The sequence below is a fragment of the Eptatretus burgeri genome, chromosome 7 (assembly GCF_056783735.1).
Source record: "Eptatretus burgeri isolate ZD-2024b chromosome 7, Ebu_testis_v1, whole genome shotgun sequence".
Taxonomy (NCBI): domain Eukaryota; kingdom Metazoa; phylum Chordata; class Myxini; order Myxiniformes; family Myxinidae; genus Eptatretus; species Eptatretus burgeri.
In genome coordinates this window covers 92843833-92865216 of record NC_140967.1, presented here as the reverse complement: position 1 = coordinate 92865216, position 21384 = coordinate 92843833, and the positions used below count along the sequence as shown (strand labels likewise).

Sequence of the window (21384 nt, the reverse complement as noted above, 5' to 3'; positions counted from 1 at the left end):
TTGATCTCTCCGACATCCTCCCAAAAATCCAGTCCATACAAGTGCTGAAAAGTGTGGGGGCAAGTACACATCCCTGACGAACTCCAGTAACAACTGGAAATAAGTCAGAGATGGTACCACCACACTTCACAGCACTCTCAGTACCAGAGTAGAGTTCAGACATCAGATCGATCAGTTTTGGTGGCACCCCACGAAGACCAAGAATCCTCCAGAGGACATCCCGATTCACTGAATCGAACGCTTTACAGAGATCAACATAGGCTGCAAGCAGCCCCTGCCGAAACTCTCGTCTGCGTTCGGTGAGGACACGAAGTGCAAGGATACGGTCAATCGTTGACCTCTTTGGTGTAAAGCCTGACTGCTCTGGACGCTGGTGCTCAAGCAGATGGTGGCGAACCCTATCAAGAATTATCCGAGCAAAGACCTTGCCCGGCACTGAGAGCAGCGTCACCCCTCGGTAGTTGTTGCAGTCTTGGCGATCACCCTTCCCTTTCCAGAGAGGGACAACAAGGCCCCTCTTCCAGTCAGTTGGGATGATGCCTGTGTTCCAGGCAGAGCACAAAACTGCATGCAACGACGCGAGTGCAGCATTTCCACCAGCCTTGAGAAGTTCGGCATGGATGCCACAGATCCCTGGAGCTTTGCCCCGTTTCAACTGGTTCACCGCAGCCCGTGTTTCCACAAGCGATGGTGGACCACAGTTGATTCGAGGGTCAGCAACAGGGATTGTAACACCGTTGACGTCCAACTCGACAGCTGGGGGATCAGCCTGGTACAACCGCTCAAAGTAACCGGCCCAGCGGGCCTTCACTTCAGACTCCTCTGTCAAGAGCCTACCACTCTCTGCTCGAACTGCAGTGCTCCGAGGGATGGGCTTGGATGAACGTAATGCGCGAATTCCCCTGTAAGCGGGACGAGAATCACCTGTCCACAGGTGATGCTCTACCCCCTCACAGATTCCTCGCACATAGGCCTCCTTGTCCACCCTCAGTGCACGTACAGTTTTACGCCTCAGCTCCCTGAACAGCTCAGCTCTGCCATTCAGCCTGGCCCTGCGACTCTGGTCAATGGTATCCAGTGTCCCTTGAGAGACAAAATTCTTCTTTGCCCTGCGGTGAACTCCAAGGCATCCACTGGCAACATCAAGGACGGTGGTCTTGAAGGTGCTCCACAACTCTTCAGGACCCCCCAAAGCACCCAGACCCCCAAGTGTCCACTCAGCCTGTTCGCAAACTCCTCAGCTACTCTCTCATCCCTGAGCTTGGCAACATCCAGCCTAGGCTGGGATGGTACCATTCTCCAGGATTTAAGGTGCAGCTTTAGAGTTGCTACAACAAGCCTGTGGTCAGTATTGAGGAACTGAGCACTCCGGTAGACCCTGCAGTTCTGGATCATCCTCCAACGACCGTCAATGAGGACATGGTCAATCTCCTTTGCCACACCGCCAGCGTTGGAATACCAAGTCCAGCGATGAGCTTGCGGGCGCTGAAACCATGAACCAGCCACCCTAAGTCCATGACTTCTTGCAAAGTCAAGGAACTTAGTGCTATTCTGGTTCATAGTTCCTGACCCATGGGGACCAACACACACCTCATAACCATCCCTATCAGTTCCAGTCGATGCATTGAAATCCCCCAAGACTAGAAGTGTATCTCGTCTGGGGCACTGATCAACCACAGACTCGAGTGTGGCGTAGAATGCATCCTTCACGGTAAGATCACTCGCCTCAGTCGGAGCATAAATAGAGACCAGGGAAATGACACCTAAGGAGTGACGAATCCTTAATCTCATAATACGCTCGTTGACCGGTGTTACCTCAATTATCATTGGGGTCAGCTTATTGGACACAGCTACAGCAACTCCTTGGGTATGGTAACCATCAGAGCGACCAGACCAATAGTAGGTGTAACCACCCACCATTATCTCGCCGCAATCCGGTCTCCGAACCTCAGAGAGAGCTGCAATCCCGATGTCCAAACGCTTGAGCTCAGATGATAACAGAGACAGGTGATCATCCTCTCTTAGGGATAGGACATTCCAGGCACCCACCCGAAGGGACCGCCTCAGGTTAACCCAAGGAGACCGCCGTCTGGTGGACGACACCTCAGCACCACTCCGACACACTCTCCCGCAATCTGACCCAGGGATGTTACCCCGTGGTTTCCCTCCTATCAAAGATTGGGGGTCCCGAAGGCTTTGCCCCAATCCCGTCATCCGGTGAGCTGCCCTGCGAAGGGAAGCTGCACAGGAGGTACTCCCACGGAGTGGGTTTTCAGATTTTTTGCGTTTTTGCGTTTTTGCGTTTTGCGAAATGAAGCGTTTTACGGTGGCTGGAGTGCAAATCCTGCCACCAACCTCCTAATAAGAAGTAACCCAACTGCAGGAGGATGTCCGCAGACACAGTTGGGCACTAGATATGGATGGCCGTTGGCTCACAAGGAGCTCCTCCGCCCTTTGACAGGTTTTGTTTTTAATCCTGCTGGGTGTCCATATCCAAACACCCTCCTCACCAGAAAACCTGGTGGGGGAGACGGTTTAGTCGCCGACAACCCGACCATGGAACAGGTTAGTACAGGTTTACATGGTACCTGTAGCAGGTCACAGATCGAACCTGACCTGACATGAAACATGTCACGAGGACAAAGGAAAACATGATCACTCGTACGCTGCTGAGGTTAAAAGTTAAAACTGTCGTCACCATAAGATATGGGATGAAACTTTGCCACCACGGCGCCTGTAACCAAGCATGCAGGCATGCACACACCCACGGAGGGTCCATTTACAGATCCAAATCCACCAATACGTGTGCTGTATTCGTACCTCTACCTTGTAGCAATTGCCGACCGTCAATCCAGATCAGGAGACTATTTGCACCGCTATCGACTGTAGGTTGCTCGGCAAGTGGCTTAAGCACTCGAGCAAACAGTCCAATGAAATGGTTGATAAGGAACGACTGGCTTGTCAAGCGATAGCAAGCTGATTGGTAATGGCACATACCCGCAAAAAACGAAACATCGCTGATTTCTTAACATTTTCACATTTTACTCCAGATTTCGAGTTATTTAATCCACGTGATCCGATCCTCCAAAATCAAATTCTATTTCGATTATATACTTCAATTGGTCCGTGAGAGTAGATCATCGAAAATCGCATCATATCATTTGCTTCAAGCTCCTAATTTGAAAACTACAATACTGCACTTACAAAAGTGATATATACAGCGATTCATAGCTATGTATATGAGGCTTTCGATGATATGAGTGAGGAAAGTGAAAAAAAAACAAACATTTTGAGTGCTTTATCGTTGATGAACCATTGTGGCCTGTTCCAACTCAAGGTATTATTGAGCAGGCGGAACAAAATGGCGAATTCAGACCCCAGTGAGGGAGAGCGAGGTGACCGAGGATGCGTCTGATGAAGGATATAATTAAATTAAGCCGTTAATTATCTTTAAAAGGGGTGTATTAATGAACCCAAACACGCAATTTTCACTCATGCACTTCCTTGGAGTTCCCTTGGTATGCATGCAAAGTTTTAGGCTGCTTGGTTTCATGGTTTTGGAGTTATGGAGGAGACACACACTGACTAACCGACTGACTGCACGCTGACATTTATTATGATTGTCAATTTTCATCAACAAGTCGGATCGTGGGGTTTCGAGTCGGCTTTCTAAATTTGCAGATGACAGAAAGCTTGGAGGTAAGGTAGGGAGACAGCAGATAGGGAGGTGATCAGATTCAAGGAAAGTCTCGATACTTTCGTAGAATGAGAAAATGATCGACAGATGTAGTTTAACGTCAGGGAACGTAAGGTGTTGGAGAGAGGTAAGAATAGTGAAAATAAAGACATAACGTGAAGGGCAGTCTTGGTGAGGGTGACACGAGTAGAATCTGGGGTTGGTCAGAGATACCGGGGCTTATCAGACAGCATAATTCCAGGCAGCTCCAGGTAAAACTCATTGGATTTCAGGAGGTTGAGGGAGTGAAGACGGTCATAAGGTAAGGGTCTTTCAGCTAGATCTGAGAGAGTTGGTTATGCATAGAATTATCTCCCTGGTAAAGTAGTGGGAGCAGAAACAGCACATGTTTGAACTGGAATTATATAGGTACGTACCTATAAGCATTGGGGATAAAGGGGTACATGGACAGGAATGGCAGTTAGCTTCGAATGGATGGGCCATTGTATACATATGCAGTGGTTTTGAATGTTCTGAGTGCTTTGAATGAGCTTACTGCCTCAAACACCTCAAGGTTTGTCCTCAAGTTTGTTGGGGAGATCACATTGTACATTGCAATCAAAATGAAATATCATTGGGGGAGTAGGGTAGACCAGTGTCCGAGCCTCAATCTCACCTTACCATGTCCAGCCCACCCGCTGCTCTTCACCAAGTGCTTTCTAAAACCACCTCTACTCCTCCTTCTTTGCACCTCAATCATTTCCTTCTTTACTTTACCGCAGCCTCCCCCCTCCCCCCAATCAACCATGTTGGATCCACCCCAAACCTTTTCCCCACATGGAACCACTCTGCCTCATTCAACTGAAATCTTTCCTCCATTTCCTCGATCAATACACTTGCATCCCACTTTCTACTCAATATCTGCTCAAGGAGGGTATAGTGTATACCTCCAACTACAGGATCAACTGAGTTGTGTTACATCATGAATCTTCATACTTTTGCCCCATTAAATCCTCAGTCATGACTTAAAGGAAAGCAAAGCTTCCTACCTTTCCCATAAAAGGTAATACTTGACAGACACCACAGTAATCCGAACCATTTTCTGGCAAAACCACCCGCAAGTCTCCATCCTCTCCAGGTATTACATTGTACATATAGTAGTTGCATATGCAGGGCCAGCCCTGGTAGTCCAGGCAAACTAACTTTTGAAATGGAAAAAAAATGCAACAGAATTTTTTTGGGGCACAGAGGTCTTCTATGAAGTGTCCTGAATAACATACTAAAAGTCCTAAGAAATTACTGCTGCAGAAATCGGTTAAATATGCAAAAATCCAAGATGGCCGCCATAAATCAATAATGTCTCATATCTCCACCATCAGAAAAGATATATTTGAATGATTTAAAATGCTATTATAGGGTTATTGGATATGTGGAATCATTTAGAATAGGTTACGATTCGATTGGATGCAAAAGTCATGGAAAAAAAATCCAATATGGCCACTAAAAATCCATATCTCATTATATATTTGAGTGCTAATCTTCACTAATCATCAGTTTGCGATATTTTGGGTATTTATTACTGAAATATGAATCATAACATTACCTGGTGGTATCTATTTCCTTCAATGTATGTTTAATGTCTTATTTCAGGCAGGCTGAAGAAGTGAGATGTCGTCAGTAACGAGACAGACGTGTTGCATATGTGAAGAATCAACCGGCGATGGAAAGCCGACCGTTGTTCTACGAACGAAGGGCAGTGAAGGGGTGAATCGTGCAAGTCTACAGCATGGTAATGATTTGAAAACTGTACCAGGGGAAGTAGTACATGTTGAATGTCGCCGTACATATTGCAAACCAGATAACATTGAACATGACATAGCATCTCGTCAGCATCAATCAGAAAATTGATCTGATCTCCGTTCATTGCAACCGGCATTCAATATTCAAGAACATTGCCTATTTTGTGGACAATCTGCGAAAAATGACAAGAAACGGAGAGACATTGATGTGTTTCAAGTTAGAACATACGAGTTACAAGCCAGTGTGCTTCAAGCTTGTAGTTCTAGGAAAGACAAGTGGTCTGATGCGGTGTATGGCAGAATAGCATTTGTGAACGATCTGTATGCGGCAGACGCAATATATCACCAGCAGTGTAGTGTCAATTTCAGGACGGGGAAGAATATTCCCAATAGATTATCTGCAGACACAAAAAGGTTCAAACGTGGAAGACCTGAGACCAAGCGAGCAGCAGCATTCCTGGAAGTCGCACAATTCCTAGAAGACAATGACGAGGGACAAGCTGCCATCAGTGAACTTGTTACGAAAATGACTGAGGATCTCGTGGACACAGGGCAGGATACGTACAGTGCCAAACACATGAAAATTAAAATAAAGGAACATTTTGGTGACAGAGTTCTAATGACAGCACGTGGTGCAAAAGACTGTGTTGTGACATTGCGTGACACTGCAAGTTCCATCGTGCATGCATTTCATAAGCAATGTAAAGCTGAAAATGCTGAAGACGAGAAACATAGCATCGTTGAAACTGCTGCAAAACTCATTGAGAGTGACGTCAAATCTATGGAGACCTCACATGATTTCTACCCAGAAATAGAAGATGTGGAAAATGAAGAACGTGATCTGAACTATATTCCGAAGTCACAACAAGTACTGTTGAGGACAATGTTTGCTGGACAGAACATTGACGTGAAGCTTGCTTCGATTGGTCAGTGTATCATGCAAGCAATACGGCCAAGAGCCATACTAGCGCCTCTACAGATAGGCCTAGGGGTGCAAATGCACCACCATTTTGCGTCACGCTTCTTGATAGACACACTTCATGGGCATGGCTTCTCATGCTCATACACGGAGGTACAGAGGTACGAACGGAATGCAGCAGTTACCATGGTATTGTCATTCCTGGGTTCACGCCAGAACACACTATGCAATATATTGCTGACAATGTGGATCACAATCTAGCCACTGTTGATGGTACAGGTACCTTCCATGGAATGGGTATAATTGCTGCAGTCACGCCAGGAACACGAGCCAATAAGCATATTCCCAAAGCAAATGTGACCGCTGCAGACATTGCTGCTGTTGGTCGCATAAACATTCGGTACTTCAAGATCCCTCCAGCATTACCACCTCTTACATATCTACCCCTTGTATTGTTGGAGGCAGAAGATCCAACAGCACAGCTAGATGTCCTATGGAAGAGCTCACTACGACTTCATTCTCCAAGACCAGCATGGGCTGGTATGATGCAGATGTTGCATCATGGTCAACACCCAGGAAAGGCCTCAGTGATGTTCTTGCCAATGATTGATCTTGATCCGGGCGATACATCATGTATCTACTCTACACTGCATTTCGTAACAGCTCAGGCGAAGCGATATGGAGTCACTCCAGTCCTGACATTTGACCAGCCCTTATATTGGAAAGCGATGATTATTATCCGATCTCAGCCCGATGACAGTGATCTGAAGTGTATGGTTCTGAGGCTTGGTGGGTTCCAAATGCAGATGTGCTTCTTAGGCAGCATCGGACACCTGATGGCCGATTCAGGACTTCAGGAACTCCTCGAGATTGCATATGCTAGCAACACTGTTAGCCACATGTTGACTGGCAAAGCTGTGTCAAGGGCAGTCCGTGGTCACCTGCTGGTAGATGCTGCACTCAATACCATTCTTGTGGCCGATACATACAACGTTCCAGTCCCAACTAAGCAGGAAGTTGATGACTCCGAGGCTGTAGGTGTTCTACAAAATCCGGAACTGTCAGATGATGATGAAGAGACATACGATTTAGATACAGACATCATCACGACTGACTTGACTGCAGCTGCGGAACTGTATGACCGAGCAATGTCATGTACATTCTCTGTGGAAGAGGTGTGTTCATCAGAAGCGTGAGTGCGAATCCAAAGTAAAGTGAATGGGAAGAAGGAAACGATGACTGGGCGCACAGCAACCCTATGGTTACAGTATCTGGAGATGGTGGATATCCTGCGAAGGTTTCTCAAAGCAGAGCGAACAGGAAACTGGAGATTGCATCTTAAGTCAGTATGTGAAATGCTACCCTACTTTGCAGCAGCTGGACACAGATTATATACGAAGTCCGCATATGTATATCTGCAAACGATGACCATGCTGCCCGAAAAACACCCCGATGTACATCAGAAATTCGAGGAAGGGTATCATGGAGTGAGGCGTAGTGACAGATACTGGGGAGGACTGTTCACAGACCTCATCATAGAGCAGGTGCTAATGAGGAGCGTAAAAACGCATGGAGGCCTGACACGAGGAAAGGGCATGACCGAAACTCAGCGCCTACTGTGGGTCATGTCCATGCCGCATGTGCCAACATGAATGATGCCATGCAGAAGTTCACTGGTGTGTCATACGAGACCAGTGACCAACACAAGGATATGTCAAAGGCTAGACAAGCTAGAGATGTCAATGACACCCTGAATCTTATCAGCTATCTGGCACAGAGGGATCCATTCGTTGAAAATCCATCACTATTCAACATCGCCAACGGCATGACGGCCCAAAAAAGAGTCAACGTTGACCGATCAAGGGAAATTGGGGAAGATATTGTAGACTCTATAGTCGGGGTCTCTGTAGAAGATCATGTCTTCAAGAAAGCTGACCAGGCCACGACACTTGGATCAAAATCAACAGTGAAGGTCAAAGGAGAATCTGTAACGGTGGATCCACACTTGATATTTCAGAGGTTGGTAACTGTAGGACAGCGTTCAGAAGATGTGTCATCCTTATTCAAGTATGAGCTCTGCACTCATCCACCTGCACTGTTTGAATCAGCTGCACTCCCCCTGCAGGCAAATAAGGCAACACTGGCCGATGTGCTCTGGAAGTCAATAAAGGGAGAGCAACGAGATCCCAGTGAAAATGTCCAGTATGTGCTCGATGGTGGTGCTCTACTTCATTGCATACCATAGCCAAGAGGATCTACATTTGACAGTGTGTGTCAAATGTACGTTGCGTACGTCACACATAAGTATGGAGCTGCCGTCGTTGTCTTTGATGGGTACAAAGATGAGCCCGCAACAAAAGATGCCACACAACTGAGACGAACAGGGGCTTGTGCTGGTGTGACAGTACACTTCAATGGTGACATGATGATTCAATCAAAGAAAGATTTCCTGAACAACAAGGCAAACAAGCAGCGATTCATCCATTATCTGAGTGACAAGTTGGAGAGAGCTGGCTGTAGCATAGAGCAGGCAACGCACGACGCCGACGTGTTAATTGTCCAAACAGCAGTTGCCTCTGCCCAAACAAAAGACACTGTACTGATCGGGGATGACACAGACCTGCTGATTCTACCACTGCACCATGTCAAAATGGACGCACACGAGTTGTTCATGGCACCAGAGCCTAAACAATCCACCAAAAGGAAGAGAGTCTGGTGCATAAAACAATCCAGGGAGTTGCTCGGTCTTAAACTGTGTGATCATCTCCTCTTTGTCCACGCAATTGCAGGCTGTGATACTCCCTCTCGCCTGTTTGGTTTAGGGAAGGGCGTGGCAGTCAAGAAAATCGAGAATGACCCTGTGTTCTACAATCAGGCCAAAGTGTTCAGTCAACCTGATCAAGCGAAGGAGGCGATCATCGCAGCAAGAGAGAAGGCATTGGTGTCAATGTATGGTGCTGCCGAAGACGAAGGACTAGACAGCTTACGATACCGCGGTTCTGTGAAAAGGTTTCAAAAGGCACCGCCGCCGTGGAACCCCAAAGTCGACCACCAACGTCTGGCTCGTCTAAGTACCACAGCCTTCGTGTATACTATCAGGTTATGGAATGGAAAGATGCCTGCATCAATATGAGACCAGAGGATTTTGGATGGAACGTTGTCGACGGAAGATATCTGCCAATACAGACCGACCAACCAGCCGCTCCATCAGAACTACTGGATGTCATCTGTTGTAGCTGTAAGAAGGACTGTACCACCCGGAGGTGCACATGCCGAAAATATGGCTTGCCTTGCACAAATGTGTGTGGAGAATGCCGTGGTGTGAGCTGTACCAACTCACAGTTACCAGACTTGTCAAATGCATATGATGACGATGGTTGAGTTGGACCCAGTCTAAACGGTGTATCAACTACAATGATCAATCACTGTATTGACAATTGTATCATGGTATGTCACATTTCTGCTATATTCTTCATGTGATGTGTAGAATTGATGTTGATGAGTGTGTTACTAAAGCATGATGTAGTGAATAAACTTAAAAACACTTACCTGCCTTCATTATATTAGTACACAATTTCATTCAATACAATTTGTCATATAACAGTGCAAATATATGATAAGAAATGGATTTTTGGAGGCCATATTGGATTTGTTCAACGAGTATTGCATCCAATCGAATCATAAACTATTCTAAATGATTCATTATGTCCAATAACCGTATAATAGCATTTTAAATCATTCAAATATCTCTTCTGATGGTGGAGATATGAGACATTATTGATTTATGGTGGCCATCTTGGATTTTTGCATATTTAACCGATTTCCGCAGCAGTAATTTCTTAGGACTTTTAGTATGTTATTCAAGACACTTCATAGAAGACCTCTGTGCCCCAAAAAATTCTGTTGCAATTTTTTTCCATTTTTAATGGTTAAATGGGCTAGATTGCCTGGACTATAGATCCAAACACACCCCAGGCAAGGGGCTTCTTTGGTACCCCCTTTCAATTTGTTCAACTTTTGAATACCTTACGAGGGCTAGCGAGGGCAGGCAGTAGGAGAGGATAGCAAGGGAAGGCAGTGGTGAGAGGGTAGCGTGGGAAGGTAGTGGTGAGAGGGTTGCGTGGGAAGGCAGTGGTGAGAGGGTAGCGAGGACAGGCAGTGGTGAGGGGTTAGCGAGGGCAAACAGTGGTGAGAGGTTAGCAAGAGAAGGCAGTGGTGAGAAGGTAGCGAGGTAAGGCAGTGGTGAGAGGTTAGCGAGGGCAGGCAGTGGTGAGAGGGTCGTGTGGGAAGGCAGTGGTGAGAGAAAAGCGAGGGCAGGCAGTGGTGAGGGGTTAGCGAGGGCAAGCAGTGGTGAGGGGTTCGAGAGGGCAAGCAGTGGTGAGGGGTTCGCAAGGGCAAGCAGTGGTGAGAGGTTAGTGAGGGAAGGCAGTGGTGAGAGGGTAGCGAGGGCAGGCAGTGGTGAGGGGTTAGCAAGGGCAGGCAGTGGTGAGAAGGTAGCGAGGGAAGGAAGTGGTGAGAGATTAGCGAGGGGAGGCAGTGGTGAGGAGTTAGCGAGGGAAGGCAGTGGTGAGAGGGTAGCAAGGGCAAGCAGTGGTGAGGGGTTAGCAAGGGCAGGCAGTGGTGAGAGGGTAGCAAGGGCAAGCAGTGGTGAGGGGTTAGCAAGGGCAGGCAGTGGTGAGAGGGTAGAAAGGGCAGGCAGTGGTGAGAGGTTAGTGAGGGAAGGCAGTGGTGAGAGGGTCACGTGGGAAGGCAGTGGTGAGAGGGTAGCGAGGGCTGGCAGTGGTGAGAGGGTCACGTGGGAAGGCAGTGGGGAGAGGGTCATGTGGGAAGGCAGTGGTGAGAGGGTAGCGAGGGCAGGCAGTGGTGAGAGGGTCATGTGGGAAGGCACTGGTGAGAGGGTAGCGAGGGCAGGCAGTGGTGAGAGGGTTGTGTGGGAAGGCAGTGGTGAGGGGTTAGCGAGGGAAGACAGTGGTGAGAGGGTAGCGAGGGCAAGCAGTGGTGATGGGTTAGCTCAGGCAGGCAGTGGTGAGGGGTTAGCGAGGGCAAGCAGTGGTGAGAGGGTCACGTGTGAAGGCAGTGGTGAGAGGGTAGCGAGGGCAGGCAGTGGTGAGGGGTTAGCAAGGGCAGGCAATGGTGAGAGGTTAGCAAGGGCAGGCAGTGGTGAGGGGGTGGCGAGGGAAGGCAGTGGTGAGGGGTTGGCGAGGGAAGGCAGTGGTGAGAGGGTAGCAAGGGCAAGCAGTGGTGAGGGATTAGCAAGGGCAGGCAGTGGTGAGAAGGTAGCGAGGGAAGGCAGTGGTGAGAGGATAGCTTGGGAAGGCAGTGGTGAGAGGGTAGCAAGGGAAGGCAGGGGTGAGAGGATAGCTTGGGAAGGCAGGGGTGAGAGGCTAGCGAGGGAAGGCAGTGGTGAGAGGGTAGCGAGGGAAGGCAGTGGTGAGAGGGTAGCGAGGGAAGGCAGTGGTGAGAGGGTAGCGAGGGAAGGCAGTGGTGAGAGGATAGCGAGGGAAGGTAGTGGTGAGAGGATAGCGAGGGAAGGCAGTGGTGAGAGGATAGCTTGGGAAGGCAGGGGTGAGAGGATAGCTTGGGAAGGCAGTGGTGAGAGGGTAGTGAGGGAAGGCAGTGGTGAGAGGATAGCGAGGGAAGGCAGTGGTGAGAGGGTAGCGAGGGAAGGCAGTGGTGAGAGGGTAGCGAGGGAAGGCAGTGGTGAGAGGGTAGTGAGGGAAGGCAGTGGTGATAGGGTAGCAAAGGAAGGCAGTGGTGAGAGTGTAGCGAGGGAAGGCAGTGGTGAGAGGATAGCTTGGGAAGGCAGTGGTGAGAGGGTAGCGAGGGAAGGCAGTGGTGAGAGGATAGTGAGGGAGTCAGTGGTGAGAAGATAGTGAGGGGAGTCAGTGGTGCAGAGTAGCGAGGCCAGGCAATGTTGAGGGAAAAGCAAGGGCAGGCAGTGCTGAGGGTGTCGTGAGGGTAGGCAGTGGTGAGAGGGTAGCGAGGGAAGGCAGTGGTGAGAGGGTAGCGAGGGAAGGCAGTGGTGAGAGGGTAGCGAGGGAAGGCAGTGGTGAGAGGATAGCGAGGGAAGGCAGTGGTGAGAGGGTAGCGAGGGAAGGCAGTGGTGAGAGGGTAGTGAGGGAGTCAGTGGTGAGAGGATAGTGAGGGGAGTCAGTGGTGAGAGGGTAGAGAGGGTCGGAAGTGGTGAGAGGATAGCGAGGGAAGGCAGTGGTGAGAGGGTAGCGAGGGAAGGCAGTGGTGAGAGGGTAGTGAGGGAGTCAGTGGTGAGAGGATAGTGAGGGGAGTCAGTGGTGCAGAGTAGCGAGGCCAGGCAATGTTGAGGGAAAAGCAAGGACAGGCAGTGCTGAGGGTGTCGTGAGGGTAGGCAGTGGTGAGAGGGTAGCGAGGGAAGGCAGTGGTGAGAGGGTAGCGAGGGAAGGCAGTGGTGAGAGGGTAGCGAGGGAAGGCAGTGGTGAGAGGATAGCGAGGGAAGGCAGTGGTGAGAGGGTAGCGAGGGAAGGCAGTGGTGAGAGGGTAGTGAGGGAGTCAGTGGTGAGAGGATAGTGAGGGGAGTCAGTGGTGAGAGGGTAGCGAGGGAAGGCAGTGGTGAGAGGATAGCGAGGGAAGGCAGTGGTGAGAGGGTAGCGAGGGAAGGCAGTGGTGAGAGGGTAGTGAGGGAGTCAGTGGTGAGAGGATAGTGAGGGGAGTCAGTGGTGCAGAGTAGCGAGGCCAGGCAATGTTGAGGGAAAAGCAAGGGCAGGCAGTGCTGAGGGTGTCGTGAGGGTAGGCAGTGGTGAGAGGGTAGTGAGGGAGTCAGTGGTGCAGAGTAGCGAGGCCAGGCAATGTTGAGGGAAAAGCAAGGGCAGGCAGTGCTGAGGGTGTCGTGAGGGTAGGCAGTGGTGAGGCAGAGGTGAGGACAGGCAGTGGTGAGAGTACAGCAATAGATAGGTAATAAGAGTGCATACCTTTGCCACATTAATTAGTTTACATTTTATATCCCACTGATAGGCCGGATTTGGATTCGAACTTGAAACAAAATTCAATCAGCTTGTTCTTGTCATCTACCCAACACATCCATCAAGTTTTGTCATAACTCATCCACAATTTTTTTGAAACATCATAATATATCTCGTTTTTGGCCTCATCTCTCAATGGTGAAGAATCACTTTTAAAATTGTCATATACGGATCCGAATCTGGATCTTCACGAAAATGTAAACATTTCTTCCTTGTCATGCAACCAAACTGTCCACCAAATTTCGTCGGAATCTGTCCACAATTTTTTTGATATATCCCGTTCACAGACAGACAGGCAGACAGACAGACAAACAGAGAGACAAACAGCCAAACCGGGATGAAGTCACAACCCCCATTCACCTTCGGTGGCAGAAGTAACAAGATCAGCACTCGGTAGAGCGTATTCCTCTGCCAGGCTGAACAGTTTACATTTTGTATCCAACCGATAGGCCGCATCTGCATCCATCAGTCCTTGTCACACACCAATGTCTAATCGGCTTGCTCTTGTCACTTACCCAACTCATCCACCAAGTTTTGTCAAAATCCGTCGACAACTTTTTGAGATATCCTGCTCGCAGACAGACAGAGACAGAGAGGGGTGAAAACCTAACCTCTGTTCACCTTCGGTGGCGGAGGCAAAGACACATCAGAAAACGTAGTGGATAATTGCCGCTGAGCAAAAGCATATATGTTTGGCTTTCGTGAGTCAGCCAGCAGTGGCTGGAGAACCCAAATTAATTTGTGAAGTGGCAAGCTGCTGGGGCACCAGCTTTCCCTGTCGCCTTATTAGCCACTAACCATGACCCGTCACCCACCTTGTGAAAACGGCCTTCCCCGTTTCCTCTCCATTGCATCCCGTCTCCCCCACTCTCCCCGTCGGTGAAAACCTTACACCGTTGACTGCTGCTCCTTGAAGGTGCAAAAGAAAATGAGTTTGGCAAATTAATTGTCAATTTTGTCTGCGTGACTAATTAATTGTCAATTCCACCTTTCCTTTTATCTCAGCTATACCCAGCGGCTGCACACTTGTCAGGAGTTCCATGTGATTGTAATACAGAGAAGCTGAGAGTCTCAAAAAAAATCTATATTATCATCAAGCGAATTGTGACTGATTGGAGTTGAGGTTTCAAGACAATGTTTGCACAATAACGGGTGTTTTTTTTATTTATTTATTGGAGATGCTCTTGGAATAAAGTATTACCTTTCACACCAAAGTAATGAATGGCTAGATATTCGGGGAGGCAAGGTATTCCAAAATTAGGTGTGATTGTTCAGATTGTTGTTTATATCTAATGACTTGTGGCTATTCTCTCCGCCAAAGAGACTGCCTATGTTGGGTTTTTTTCAATAAACACAGATATCATTCATGGTACGAATGTTGGCGAATCGTGTTTTCACAAGTTATTCAACAGAAATAAATGAGATATTCATTTCCAAAGATGAAGACGACAGATAGAAATGAGGAGATGAGACAAGTGGAGAGACGGGTGGAGCGACCGGTTCCAGGGGTAGATCCAGTTGGGGTTTGACATTTCTGTCAAATATGGGACATTCAAAATTATGTATGAATGCTTATGACACCTTTTGCACTTGCGGTGTGTGTGTGTGTGTGTGTGTGTGTGTGTGTGTGTGTGTGTGTGTGTGTGTGTGTGTGTGTGTGTGTGTGTGTGTGTGTGTGTGTGTGTGTGTGCGCGCGCGCAGTGAATCGATTCTGCTTACAGGGCACTTCTAACCTACCTTTGCTTATGTGAAAGCGGTCTAAAGTGTTTTAAGGGTCATAAAGGGGTCTAAAGTGTTGAAAGGGTCTCGGGGTCTTAAATGGGTCGAAATGTGTAAAGGGGTCTAAGGGCAAAAGAGCAAAAAGGGGTCTAAAGTGTCCAAATGGTCTGAAATTGTCCAAAGGGCCTTAAAAGTGTTGAAATGGTTGAAGAAGGTCTATACATCTCAAAAGGGTCTAAATGGTCTTAACTGACTTAACAGGGTCTAAATGGGAAATAAAGGGTCAAAGGGGTATAAAGGGTCCAATGGGGTACACAGGCCATACAGGGTGCAAATGAGTGAAACTGCAGGAAATAAATTACCTCATGTTTGTAAATAAATTAACTCCAGAGTGCAACATGGCAATAATAGGCCAAATGACCTCCTCATGACTCTTTAAACTGCCTATTTAAGTATATCGTGGTTAAAAATATGACTGCAGAAAGCTTTGGCGCGAATTAAATTTTGGGTGCTCAAAGTAGTAAGGTGACAAACAAAAAACAAGAAAAAGAACAATCAGAGATTGTAAACCCTCACCAGGACTTCTTTTGAGTGGTGTATATATATTTTTTTATAGGTTTGAGGGTAAATCCAATATGGCTGCCAAACCATGTGTCTGATCAAGTTGAAATTTAAAACATGTATTCCCCATCTCTACGTGATCATAAATGTGAAGTTCCACATCGATTGATTAAACGGTTCCAGATAAAACATCATTATTATTTTTTTCAATCCAATATGGCTGCCAAGCCATGCGACCTATCAATTATTCCTAAACAAACTTGGACAACCATGACTTGGGGAACACTTGTGTGAAGTTTCCCCTCGATTTGTCCAGCCGTTCTGGAGAAGAAGATTTTTGTAGGTTTTAGGGTAAATCCAATATGGCTACCAAACCATGTGACCAATGACATCCTATGTGTGAACTTCTTCTTCCTAATGGACAGGCGATCATAGGTGTAAAGTTTTGCTTCGATCTGTTCAGCCACTTCAGATAAGAAGATTTTTGAAGGTTTTTTTTTTTTAAACAATATGGCTGCTGAATCACGTGACCAATGATGTCATTAATCTATTTTCTGTGGACCATTTCATCCCGAGATGACCCTCAAAAATGTTCATACTGATTGGATGTGGTGTTCTACATATCGTTACCCTCATAACAAAAGTGCCTGTCATTTTTTCAAATTTTGAGAAAAACAAAAAACTGCAGCAATTCTTCATTATGACTTAGGCATTTTCATTATGACTTCATTATGACTTAGACTTAGAAATTGTACCAATGACTGAGGCATTTTGACACGTGTGGCAATTGACACAATAAGTGATTTAGGCAGAAAATCTCAAAAACTGAAAAAAATGACTGAGGCACTTTTGTTATGAGGGTGACGATATGCAATTGTGACATCATAACGAGGGTACCTATGGTGTCATAAAAAGTCACTTATTCCCCGTAATGAGTACTTGCTATGTGCCAAGTTTCAATTTTTTCCTTGGTGTGGTTTCAAAGATACAGAGGCCCAACTTTTTCCCATTTTCCCAATATGGCTGCTACACCACATCACCTATGACGTCATAATTATCATAAAAACAATCTACATGAGTAGTAGCACCAACGTTGAAAAATTTGTCTCAATCCGACAAGTGATTGCATAAAAAAAACACAAAAGTTCTGTGCGGACAACCAAACAAATGGACAGACAAACAAACTTTGGCGAGGGTAAACATTTCACTTTTATATGCAGAGATGGACAACCTATTTTCCTGTTGCAGCCTCTTCTTCCTCCCTATTCTTTGTCTTCCTCCTCTTCTCAGAGAGGTTTTTCCTCACTCTTTTCTTCAATCGTCCAGCTTACAATGAGTTAGATTTCTTGGCAAAGCCATGGAAAATAGAGAAAAGCTCTATCAGAACCTCATTCAAGGTTCCAAAAAGCTCACCCAGAAATGTCCGAAAGGTCCTTAATATGTTGTGAAAAAGGTTGATATGTAACGGCTCTGGAAACACCCCCAACCCCTGTAAAACTCCATCACGTTTGGACATACACCCACCCCAACCCCACTCCAAATCCCAACTCCCACGCGTTAGGTGCATAATTTCTGAATGGTCCTGAATATAAGACATCGTTAAGAGGTCGGAGATATTTATAATATTGTAAGACATTAAATATATCTCACTTGTGATTGAATATCTCTGTGTTAGCGACCAGAAACCATTTGAAAATCAAAACAATTAACAATTGCCAAAGTTATCGGCTCCACCCAATACGATATGTCATCACTGAATTTTTACACTGAATTCCTGTTTCTATCAATAATACAATCAAAAAAATTGCTCATTTGAGGTGACACATCAACGATGGAATTAATCAAGCATCTCTGATCAAAAATCAAATCACGATGTTAACTTGGTTCTTTTAAACTATACGATGCATGTATATTTGGAGGTGTATATTTAGTGATGTCAGATGTGATGGCAACTTTTTTTTCTACAAACTCTTCTTTCACTCTTGAGAGTTATGTTGTGAGATGAGCAGTAAAACTACCTTTAAATCAATGTGTAGGTTGTGTTTGTTCTACGAGGTCCGTCTAAAAAGTAACGGGACTGAGCCTGCTGTGTGCTCCACTGACAACTTGAATGAACGGGTTGCGTCACAGTCTTTCACAACATATATATATATATATATATATATATATATATATATATATATATATATATATATATATATATATATGATTGGTGCTGGTTGACTGCACTCATTGTGTGATTTTTACAGGTCGTGCTTTACACGTTGTCTAGTCTGAGTCGTCACGCTATGAGTCGTGGGCAGAGAGCCAATCTGAAGTTTCTTACCAAGCTTGGCAAAACACCTTCCGAATCCTTTGCAATGCTGCAGCAAATCTGCAGAGAAGAAACAATGTCACGTACATGTGCATTGAATGGCACAAGAGGTTCAAAGAGGGACGGGAGGAGGTTGAAGATGATCCACGGTCTGGAAGACCTTCAACGAGCAGAACGGCGGACAACATCGAGCGTGTGAAGCAGATGGTGCATGCAGATCATCGACTCACGGTACGGATGATTTCTGAGGAACTTTCCATCAACAAGGACACTTTCTGGAGCATCATCGCTGAAAATCTCGAAATGCGCAAGGTGTGCGGAAAGATGGTCCATAAGCTGTTGTCCGAGGGCCAGAAACAGCAAAGAGTCACTGTTTGTCAAAACATTATCGAGCGCCTCGAGGACGAGACAGACCTGCTCGGGAGAGTCATTACTGGAGATGAATCGTGGATATTCGAATACGATCCCGAGACCAAATGGCAGAGTCGTTAGTGGAAAAGTCCGGCATCACGAAGACCAAAGAAAGCAAGGATGTCGAAGTCGAAGGTCAAGGTGATGCTCATTGCGTTTTTTGACATCAAGGGCATCGTCCACTTCGAGTTTCTACCACATGGTCAAACAGTGAATCAATACGTGTACAAGGAGATCCTCCGGCGCCTCATGAGATCAGTCCGGGACAAGAGGAGGGATCTTTGGGAGAACAACGCCTGGGTGCTCCACCATGACAAGACCCCTGCTCACAGTGCCCTGAGCATCCGACAGTTTCTGGCAGAGAGGAACGTGCCAACTCTGGAGCAACCCCTGTATTCGCCAGACTTGGCCCCTTGTGATTTTTTTCCTCTTCCCCAAGCTCAAGGGGGTGATCAATGGGACCCGTTCTCCTGATGTGGAGGCCATCAAAAGGGCCGTGATGACGAAGCTCCGGAGGATTCCAGAAGAAGCCTTCAGGGGGTGCATCAGAGTGTGGAAGGAGAGGATGGACAAGTGTGTGAGACTGGAGGGAAACTAATTTGAAGGGGACAAGCTGTGATTTCAATCTATTTTTTGGAATAAATTTCTGTGAAGTCAGTCCCGTTAATTTTTAGACGGACCTCATATGTTCAGTTTTTGAATGATTAGCGCATTTGAGAGGTCATGTGACTCCTTCTTCCCTGATCTAACCGATCATGGTAACATCTTCATTGACAGTTATTTTTCACATTTCATACCATATTTAATGATCGGTGGTCACCACCTCACCAAATAGATCAGTGTCCGGGTTGAAATCCGAAAGAAAATGGGCTTTTTATGAAGCATTGTATATCTGGATCTCCCCTTCATGGAGATGGTGACAGGTGGCAGCTCAGGTGCTTATAATTTATGAATTGTGAGAAATAGATGTTAAATCCCGAATTAGGTACGCCATGGGAAACAATGCGATCCTATAAAGTTTTGTGGTTACTAACCTTGGGAGCTCAGAGGAGTGGGGTCACAAACAAACAAACACTTTGCATATATATATATATATATATATATATATATATATATATATATATATATATATATATATATATATATATATATACATATATATATATATATATATATATATATATATATACATATACATGTAGGAAAAGATATAGATATAGATATATACATATACATGTAGGAAAAGATATAGATATAGATATATACATATACATGTAGGAAAAGATATAGATATAGATATATACATATACATGTAGGAAAAGATATAGATATATATATATATATATATATATATATATATATATATATATATATATATATACATATACATGTAGGAAAAGATATAGATATAGATATATACATATTTTTTACTGTAGTGGGGTATGCTTAAGAATTGTAAGCAATAACGAAGCGTGGTTCTCCATTTCCTTGGGTCGCTCACCTGCATTTGTCTTGTTTTTTTTTTATTTGTTTTCATTTATTTATATTTTCATTTACAGACACTTTCCGATGGTACTGTGATTTGGCCAGTGTATCGGCTTCGATGTCCGGTGGCTCACAAAATTACCATGCTTCCCAAATCTCAGGTCGCTCACCTGCATGTTTTTTCATTTATTTTTATTTTCATTTACAGATGCATTCAAACGGTTCTGTGATTTTTTCCTGGTGTTCCGGCTTCGATGTTCGCTGGCACGCAAAATTTCAGCTTTCTACGTCACCTGGAAGGTCCCAAACATTAATATGTCAGTTAGTGAGTGAGAGTCATTCAGTGAATGGTTAGAACGAGTGTATTAGATTTTCACAGGCACACACGAAGGTGGATACTTTGAGACCTGGGATGGCTCTGTTCCACTTTCTAAAACCCACATATGGAGAGAACAACCAACAACGTGCGTGAGCACATCGTACATCTGACAATTTTGTGCATCGGTATTGGCTATTCCTTAAATATAATATAACACTGAACAACAAATTTCAAAAAAATTTTTTTACTGGAGATGTGTAAAGTGATTAAGACTAATTTGGGTACGCTGATTTCAAAAAATCATAACCGTTTTGCTGTATCACGTCAGGATTTTCAGGAACAGAAATATTCCCATTGCCTAGAAGTCAGGATTTCAATGAAATTTACATATGTCTTTAACATGTCTATTTCGTACAATTGTTGTTAACTTGTGTTATATTTCTTTCTTTCAGATAAAGATGAGTAGGCGTTCCTGTACCAATCATCCTGACAACTTCTGTTATGTCTGTGGTCGGTATACCAAAAAAGATCAACAGCGAAGTATATCTACAGCAGTGAAAATGAAGGCCGCCTACTTTCACTACTTCGGGTGTAAGGTGGGGGACCAAGAACAGAGCTGGGCACCACACATCTGCTGCACAAGCTGTCACACAACCTTGACTCAGTGGTTGGTGGGCAAGCGCGCGAGCATGCCATTTGCGGTGCCCATGATATGGCGTGAGCCGCAGAATCATCATGATGATTGTTATTTCTGCTGCACAAGCATCGCCGGCTTCAACAAGAAGAATAAAGGTCACATCAAGTACGCTGACTGCGTCTCTGCTCGTAAACCTGTGCCTCATGATGACGAGAACCCCGTTCCAACACCTCCAGCTGATCAGAACATAGCTGTAAGCAGTGGTGAAGAGGATGGTGATGATGAACCTTTTGAACCCGACACTCAAGAATCACACCTTCTGAACCAGGGAGACTTAAATGATCTTGTAAGAGATCTCTCGCTGTCAAAGGCGAAGGCAGAGCTGCTTGGATCAAGGCTGCAGCAGTGGAATCTACTTGAACCTAACACCAAGATATCCTTGTTCAGAGCACGTCACAGAGACATGGCTGAGTTCTTTGAGATGGAAGACACAATGACATTCTGCAGTGACATCAACGGTCTGTTGAAAGAACTTGGGTGTAATCACGA

The 21384-nt window shown here is 45.8% G+C and overlaps 1 pseudogene; it reads left to right on the top strand.

Annotated features, from left to right (window-relative positions):
• The first annotated feature begins 7629 nt into the window (after positions 1-7629).
• Positions 7630-8639, top strand: LOC147023808 (uncharacterized; annotated as a pseudogene).
• The last annotated feature ends 12745 nt before the right edge of the window (positions 8640-21384 follow it).